Raw genomic sequence first — 8298 nt, forward strand, 5'->3', positions numbered from 1 at the left:
CTAATTCTAGACCTGAGTATCTCCACTCACTCCCCCTCAATCACTACAGTGATTACAAACAGACTTTAATCAAACGAGAGAGAAGACACACTTCAAAGACACACCTTGATCTTGCTTAAAAGCTTCAATCAAGAGACACACACTCGTGCTTAAAAGCTTTGAGTGACAAAGTACAAAAACAAACTATTCCAATACAATCATCAAAAGACAATTGCTTGGAGTACAAGAGACTAAACACACACAAACACAGAACTATGGTTCTTCACAAATAACAAATCTCTTTGTGTTCCAAATTAGGATTGCAGTCTTCTTATATGCAGCTCTTGGGCCTTGGTCTTTCCAAGAAACAAATTAGGGTTAACCAAGTTAACGTAATTCACACGTCATCAGGCTCTTACAAAATGTGTTGTTAACGAAATCTTCTAGGAGAAATATTCAGCCCACAATAAAATGTTTCCTAAATTGTAGATTGAGAGAAATCAGGAAACATATTAGTAAAACATAACAACTCCTGCTGTCAAACATGGATGTCATGACATCGATCATGATATTAACTAACAAAACCTGTGTTAGCTTAAACATATGCAACCCGCATAACACCATATAAAGCATGTCATGACATTTGTCAAGACATTAAACATCTAGGTATGTTTTACCACAAATGTAGCCAACATGAAAACACCTACACTTGGTTAACGAAGACGATGAGGCTATCAAGAACAGAGTGGTCGAAGGAACAAGATTGGCATACTCGACTCCTCAAGATGAAGGAGGACAACTTCCTGAGGCCTTTTGATCTTACATGATGATGTTTGTAACACCCTTCTACCAAATAGGAATATTCGCAATATAATACGAATAAATGTCAAAAGAGAATCACCAACAAGGGTGTCACATCATCATAAAACATCAAATCAATAGTTCGGCTCTATAACACGGGTTACATAAGAATTCATTTCAAAACTATATCTCGTTCATCATCATAAAATCAAAATATATTATCTCGCAGCAGAATCCACAACTTTAAAAATAATAGTCACACAACATAAATTGAACTTCTTGGTTCATGAGTCATAGCTCAAATCATCAACATCAAAATCTTTTTAAATGTAATTAAAATTTAAAGCAATTAAAGTGAACAAGATAGTTATAAAACATAACGACCCATCCCGATGTTACGTATCAGAGCAAGACTCCCTTCAATCTAAACAATGGTAAAAGGACGCCATGAAGCTATCCTTCACTCCTACAGACTATTTCATAATCATTATGTAAGACATAAGGAATAAATATAGAAGTTGTATCCAAATAATCAATCACAATTATCAATTAGGTACATCACAATAATTCAAGTCCTCCAATCACACATCATCGAAAACAACGCAATGCAACAACAATGGACTGATGCATGTGGTACCAAATCGTCACTGATGACTCAATCATCATTCTCCAAAGATCCTCACCATAGGATCGATTCCCGCTGGGAACCGGTGCACATCACAAGCTGCACTCAATCCGCACAATGGGATTAAGAGCCATCACTAGACCAAGGTCCTACAACATCACTGGACTTCCATCCTACAATTATTCTATGAATGCATGATGCTCAACTTCACAATCAACGACCACGGCTAGTCAAAATAGAACCATCAATCATATATTCATTAACCTCATGTCATAATTTAAACACACCACTCACAAACGTCTTGTTCAACGCAGCACACAAATCACGAAATATTCATGTTATCAATCAATACAACAATCATTCACCAATGTCGATGGTGGAACACAAGATTTCATAAAGTCAAGATTCATACGAAATGCCCCTTAAACCCACTCAAAAGTGCACAGTAAATTCTAGAAAATTCTAATAAAATATAAGTTACCATATTCTAGAATCAATTTTCAGAAAATACAATTTTCAGAAAATACAATATCTCGTTTTTCAAAGCGTGCTAAGCGCATTCCACCATGTGACGCGGGCTCCTCTCTGCCTCAACATTCTTCTCTATTTATCAGAGCGCGCTACACGCCCTCCACCGTGCGATGCAGGCTCTGCGAATTCTGCATAATTTTCCTGCGCGGCCTGCATCACACCAGTCCCAATCATTTGCCCAAAACTGATTTTTAACACTATTTTCCTGTGATTTAAGGCCTATTTTCCTAGTTCTAACATGGTTTAATTATTTCAAACCTAAAATCACAATTATTCATTATATCCCTAATCATCTTCCTCAACCCTAAACCTTCTAAATCATATTAATGGAGGATTTAACTCAATCTAAGTGATCAATCACCAATACAATCATCATCATCCTCAGACAACATAATATTCGTAAAATCCAATAAACAATCATCACAGGTTCATCAATTTCATCAAGAACAACCCAAACCCCAACATGCAATTACCGAACCCTTAAATCAAACATAATAATCACGATAACTCCCCTTACCTTAGATTTTTCGTTGGTTTGATTATCTTCCAATTCCTACGGTTGAATTCCTCTCCTCTTCTTGCCCTAGCTCTCTCTTCTTTCACGGTCTCCAACTTTTCACGATCGTACATAATGGGACTCTTTTCTCTTCTTCCCTAGTTTAACCCTTGGACCCCTAATATTAATCTTCCCTATTTACCCTCACTTATTCCTTCATATGACCGCCATGCCCTTATTGTTTCTATTATTCTAATTATTTAATTATTCTATTATTCTTCTAACTCTATAATTTCCACTTAATTAAAATAATTATTCTAAAAACCACATAACCACTTAATCATCACAAAATCATCCAAGCATCAACATCACAATACTCCTAAACATCACATAATTCGCCAACAATTCACAATTACTCGATTTGACTCAATTAAATAAATAATTCAAAAATTTGGGGTGTTACAATGTTCGCCAAACGTTATAATTTTACTCCCTTGATGGCTCATTTTTCTAAAGAACCATAGGTCCAGAATGGTTCACAAGAGAATTCCCTGCTCCTTTCCTAGAGCACCAAGCTGAATCGATGGCTATTTGAGAGGCGTTCTTAATCCCCAAGATGTTATCTCATAGGTTAAGGACTACAAAAAGCCATTATGGTCTACTGAGTTATCAACCCAATCTGGTTTCAAAACAATTCAGTCTTATTCAAATTAAACCAAAATCCATGTATGAGAAGAAAAGCCATTTGTGTCTTCATTCTATGTTTTCGACCGGGGAAAGATTTGAATCAAGGACTGCTAGACATATTAGGGTTACTTCCCTTACCCCCACCCGTCATACCCCAATTTGACCCTAAGATCATACATCAATTGCATTTTATTCATCAATCAAGGGCAGCATTTCGAAGCTCTATTTTTGATATTGTGATCATCTCTGAGGGGAACCATGAAGCACCTCTAGCTTTTAATTTGTTTTATACTAACCAAATTCCAAAAAATATGTATTTTGTTTCTTTTGTTTATATTTTACAAGTAAAAGATCGGGCAAAAATCAAAACAGTGCAAGAAAAGCAATTTTTAAAAATTTGGCTGTGGAAATCGATTTACCTATATGGGAAATCGATTTCCTGAAACAAAATTTGAAAAAAAAGAGGGAAGCATGACATCATTTTGGCACCAAACACATTTTCCTTGATTTTTCTTTACCATTTACCAATATTCCACCTCACCACAAATTAATTTCTTTCATTAACCTCACTTTAACCCCACTTTATCAAATTAAACACAAGTTAATTACCAATTGAACAATTACCAAATTGACCACACCTCTCTCTCTCCAATTCTATAAATAGAGGCCTTCACTCCCTCATTTGACAAGCTTGAATAGCCAAATAAACTCTTGCAATTTCTCTCCTCATCCCTACCAAATTCACTCAAAGCTCTCTTTTCTTTCATAAAGTTAGTGAGTTACATCTTGAACCTCACTAACTTTGAGCTAAACCATCATCCATCTCTCTTTTTCTTCAATTGTTGCTAGATCAAGACTTGTGTTGGTGTGTTCTTGAAGTGGATCCAAGTTTGTGCAAGATTTTGTAAATTTCTCCATTCTTTTTCATCTTTCACAATGTGATTCTTTTGTGCTTGTGTGTGATGCATCTTTGATGCTATATTGGTGACATTTGGTGAAGATTTGATGGAAAATTCGTGCACATTGATATATGAGATCATAAGGTATTTGTGTTTTTTCTTAAACAAGGTTTTATGCTTCCTAATGCTGTTTTTTTGAAAACTGCACGCAGGAAATCGATTTCCTACAGAGGGAAATCAATTTCCACTCTACTTTTGAGCCAGATTTGAAGTCTGCAGGCAGAAAATCGATTTCCTACAGAGGGAAATCGATTTCCAGTGAGGCAGAATGCTATTTTTTTGCTTTTTTATGCTTGTTTTGCCTTCCTTCTTCCTCTACTTTATTAATATCATTGGATCTAGGATGTTGATAGGCTTGAAAAGGCTAAATCCATAATATTAGATGAATGATATTAATGATAGTGTGAGTGATTTTATTTTATGCATTTTTATTCTTCTTATCCTTCTTTTTTTCTTTTGATCGATGAAAGTCTTAATACCTTAAGAATTCTTATGGATTCTTGGTAAAGACTAGATCGCTACCTATTTTCTTTTCGTGCGGTATTGCTTTTGGAGAGTGATCTATATATCGCTTCTCTCACATGCATTAGCACATAAAGTTTTGACCGGCCTCGTTGTAGGGTGATTTCTACATAAATCACTTGGCGATCTGCTTAATATAACGCAATATTTCTTGTCCCGAATAAAAAAGATCAAACATGGAAGAGAATTGTATGCGAATGATTTAAGACTTATGGAGGTTTATCGTGTAGTTGCTATGATTTTATCAAGCTCCTGATAAATTTCCATTGAGTTTAAATCCGAGAACATCTTTCATTCACCATCGATCTTTATTACTAACTTTGATAACATACTTGACAAGTTTCAAGATGGATATCTTTAACATCTAACATTTGACTTTAATTTCCGCACTTTATTATATTGCTCTTTATTTCTCGCTTTATACTTTATTTTATCATTTCATCATGTTTACGTTTCCGCTATTTTTTCTTTGTCCGTTTGGACGTTTACATTCCGCTATTTTCTCTTTGTCCATTTGGACGTTTTGTTTATGTTTCCGCTATTTTCCTTTCATCCACTTGGACCATACTCTATTTTTGTGCTAAAACACAAATAAATAACAAAAATCTAAAAAACACCTAAGGCCCTATGAACTATCGGTTACTATCCCGAGCATTTTGGAGACCTGGACTTATTGGACTTAGTACCTCTGGACCCTACTGTTCTATTATTACTCTATCGTTATTCTGTCTGTCTGGCATTGGATTGTTGTCTGTTTGTGTGTGCAGGCATTTCCTCAAAAGCCCTTGATGGTTAATTCCAAGGCGTCGTGATAAGGATTTTACCCGAAAACAGCCGTTACTCTGTCCGATTTTTGTCAGAATTTTAATGTGCTTAATGCAAAGTGGTGCTAAAGATAATAAGTTCATCTGGATTCCCAAGTGATAATGTGTTGGCTTAGTGTTGATAGTCTAAAGGATGGGAAATCTACCTTGACTCTTAATGTCAAGTGTTGGCTTCTTTTCGGTTAGATCGTTCTTTCTTTAGCTTTTATTTTACGCACTAGGATAGCCTCTTCATCTCCTCCCTTTCGTAGATTTTCAAAATCTTCTCCCTTTTTCAACAAAATCTTCTTATGTTTGCAACCTTTTTAAAACATTTTTTCTTTAAAAACATCTTTTGCCCTTAGTGGCTTTTCTTCAAAAGTTTAGACACGATTAATTGTTGTAGTGAGTTGCGATACCCCATGATTTTGAAATTGATTGATATAATGAGATATTTTCCGCGTGAGAAAGCTAGTGGCATACTCGTTTATTTCCATCTAAGTTGGAACCCTTATTTTATTTGCGATGCAAAGAACTCATTTTTTCTCATGCTCAAGATCAATGGCTGAGTATTTCTCTCCGACGACGATAAAGTGTTTATTCCTTTTAAAAACCGTTTTCCCTTTTAAGCGAAACTACATTAGCCCTGACTTCTCCATTGCATCGAGAAGGTATGTAGGCACAAGGCTCAATGTCTTGCCGAGCTTATTTTTAAAAATAAAACAAACTCTTTTTTTTAGAACACACGACACAGATATTCAAAAACGTACCTAAGATCTTTTTTTTTGTTTTAAAAACAAACTTTGGGTTTTATTCGTTCTTTTCCCTTTTCCTTTGGAAATAATAAAGCGCGGTGGCGACTTTCACTGAAATAATGAGTCGAGTCAATCCCATGGCTTCGTTCTCAGATTTTCACCGCTACAGAAAAATGGCGACTTCACTGGGGATCCAGTTTTAAGTGTGTTAAGCCTATTTTTTGTTTATCTTTGTGTTTTTATCTGTATATATTGTTGTGTGCTTTGTTTGTTTATTTTCTTTTTTCTTTTTAGTGCTCGATGGTTCCTCTGTGATGAGATAAAGTCCTAACCCAGACTTTGGTGAGTAACTTGAGATAGGAGGTGGTAAGACCAATAGTCGCATGTCAGGAGCAATCCTTAACATGAGCGTCATATGGTGGAACCCCAATCAGTGGAGGCCTCATGGAAGGTAGTAGATGTTGTTACAAACCATCGTAAGAACGCTATTACTTTCAATAGTGAGTGTCCGTAGAAGCTGAATGGCCTAGAACCCTTTTAACCCATTTAAGCCTTTTTAGGATGTAGCGCAAAAACAAGTTCGAGTACCAATTCGAGTTTGTTTTCATGCGATGCTACGAGCAGTTGTGCGTGCCGGTAGTATCCGATAGAAGATTGAAAACTATGGGAATCTTTGTAGAACCCGATCGGAAGGTACAAAATTCCTTAGAACACACCTTGTGGGATGGGTAGACCCATGGCTCCATGCTCGTGACGTCGAACCTTTAAACCTTGATTGTGTGATTTGATGTGATCTTGTGTCCTCTTGATTGTGATTGATGCATAAACCATGCATTCATGCATTCATAAAAACGTTCTTCACAAATGGTTTTCAAGGAATTTAGAGACTTTTTTTGTAAACATCACAGGTACTATGGATCAAAAGAGAAGCATCATCAAGTACACTTTCAGGAATTCAAGTGCGAAAGAGTTGAAAGAGCTAGCGACTTTGGTTCCTAATCCTGACAACTTCAGAAACCATTATGGGAAATTGATCACTATCCTGAAGACCAAAGTAGATAAGGGGATTCTTGAGACTCTTGTGCAGTTTGACCCGGTTTATCATTGTTTCACCTTTCCGGATTATCAGCTTATGCCCACTTTGGAGGAGTATTCATATTGGATTGGTTTGCCAGTTACAGATGATATATCGTTTAGTGGTTTAGAGAAAGATCCTAAGGTTGATGAGATAGCAGAGCTGATTCAGTGTAAGATATCAGATGTAAAAGCGAACATGACTAAAAAAGGAGGAATTTGGGGGTTAACTTCTAAGTTTTTGATTGGAAAGGCTTCTATGTTTGCTAGTAAAGGAAGTATGATCACTTTTGAGACTTTTCTGGCCTTGCTCATCTATGTTTTGATACTCTTTCCCAACATTGACAACTTTGTCGATGTTAATGCTATTCGGATATTCATGATTGAGAATCCTGTGCCTACTCTGCTTGGGGATACTTATCATTCTATTCACCATAGGACAGATAAGAAAGGTGGATGTATCAACTATTTCACTCCTTTGCTCTATAAGTGGTTTATTTCGCACTTACCTCAGACTAAGAATTTCTTGAGCAACCCTGATGGTCTCTCATGGTCTCAGAAGATTATGCCTCTTACTAATGGGAATATCCATTGGTACAATCCAGCTTATGGCATTGGAGAGATTATTGATAGTTGTGGAGAATTCCCTAATGTACCTCTTCTCGGTATACAAGAAGGAATCACCTACAACCCTATTCTCGCAAGACGTCAATTTGGTTACCCCAAGAAGGAGCGACCTGCTAGTATCCTTGTGTCAGGAATCTTTTATCATAATCAGGATGGAGATTCGGATATGAGAAATCGATTTGTGCGTGCTTGGAACCATATTGATAGGAAGAGACATTTGGGAAAGCAGCAATGTGTTGCTCTCAAAAACTACACTGATTGGGTTCAAGCTAGAGCTCACACTCTTCAGATGCCTTATTTACTCGAAGAGCCCTCTCTACCCATTGCTCCACCATCATCTTCCACTATTCCCATAGAGAGTAGTGAGGAACACCAAGAGTTCGTGGCTAGGATGAGGCTAAAAAGATATATTTGGGAGAAGAAGTTTCATGCTTCGGAG

The sequence above is a fragment of the Vicia villosa genome, linkage group LG4 (genome assembly GCF_029867415.1).
Source record: "Vicia villosa cultivar HV-30 ecotype Madison, WI linkage group LG4, Vvil1.0, whole genome shotgun sequence".
Lineage (NCBI taxonomy): Eukaryota > Viridiplantae > Streptophyta > Magnoliopsida > Fabales > Fabaceae > Vicia > Vicia villosa.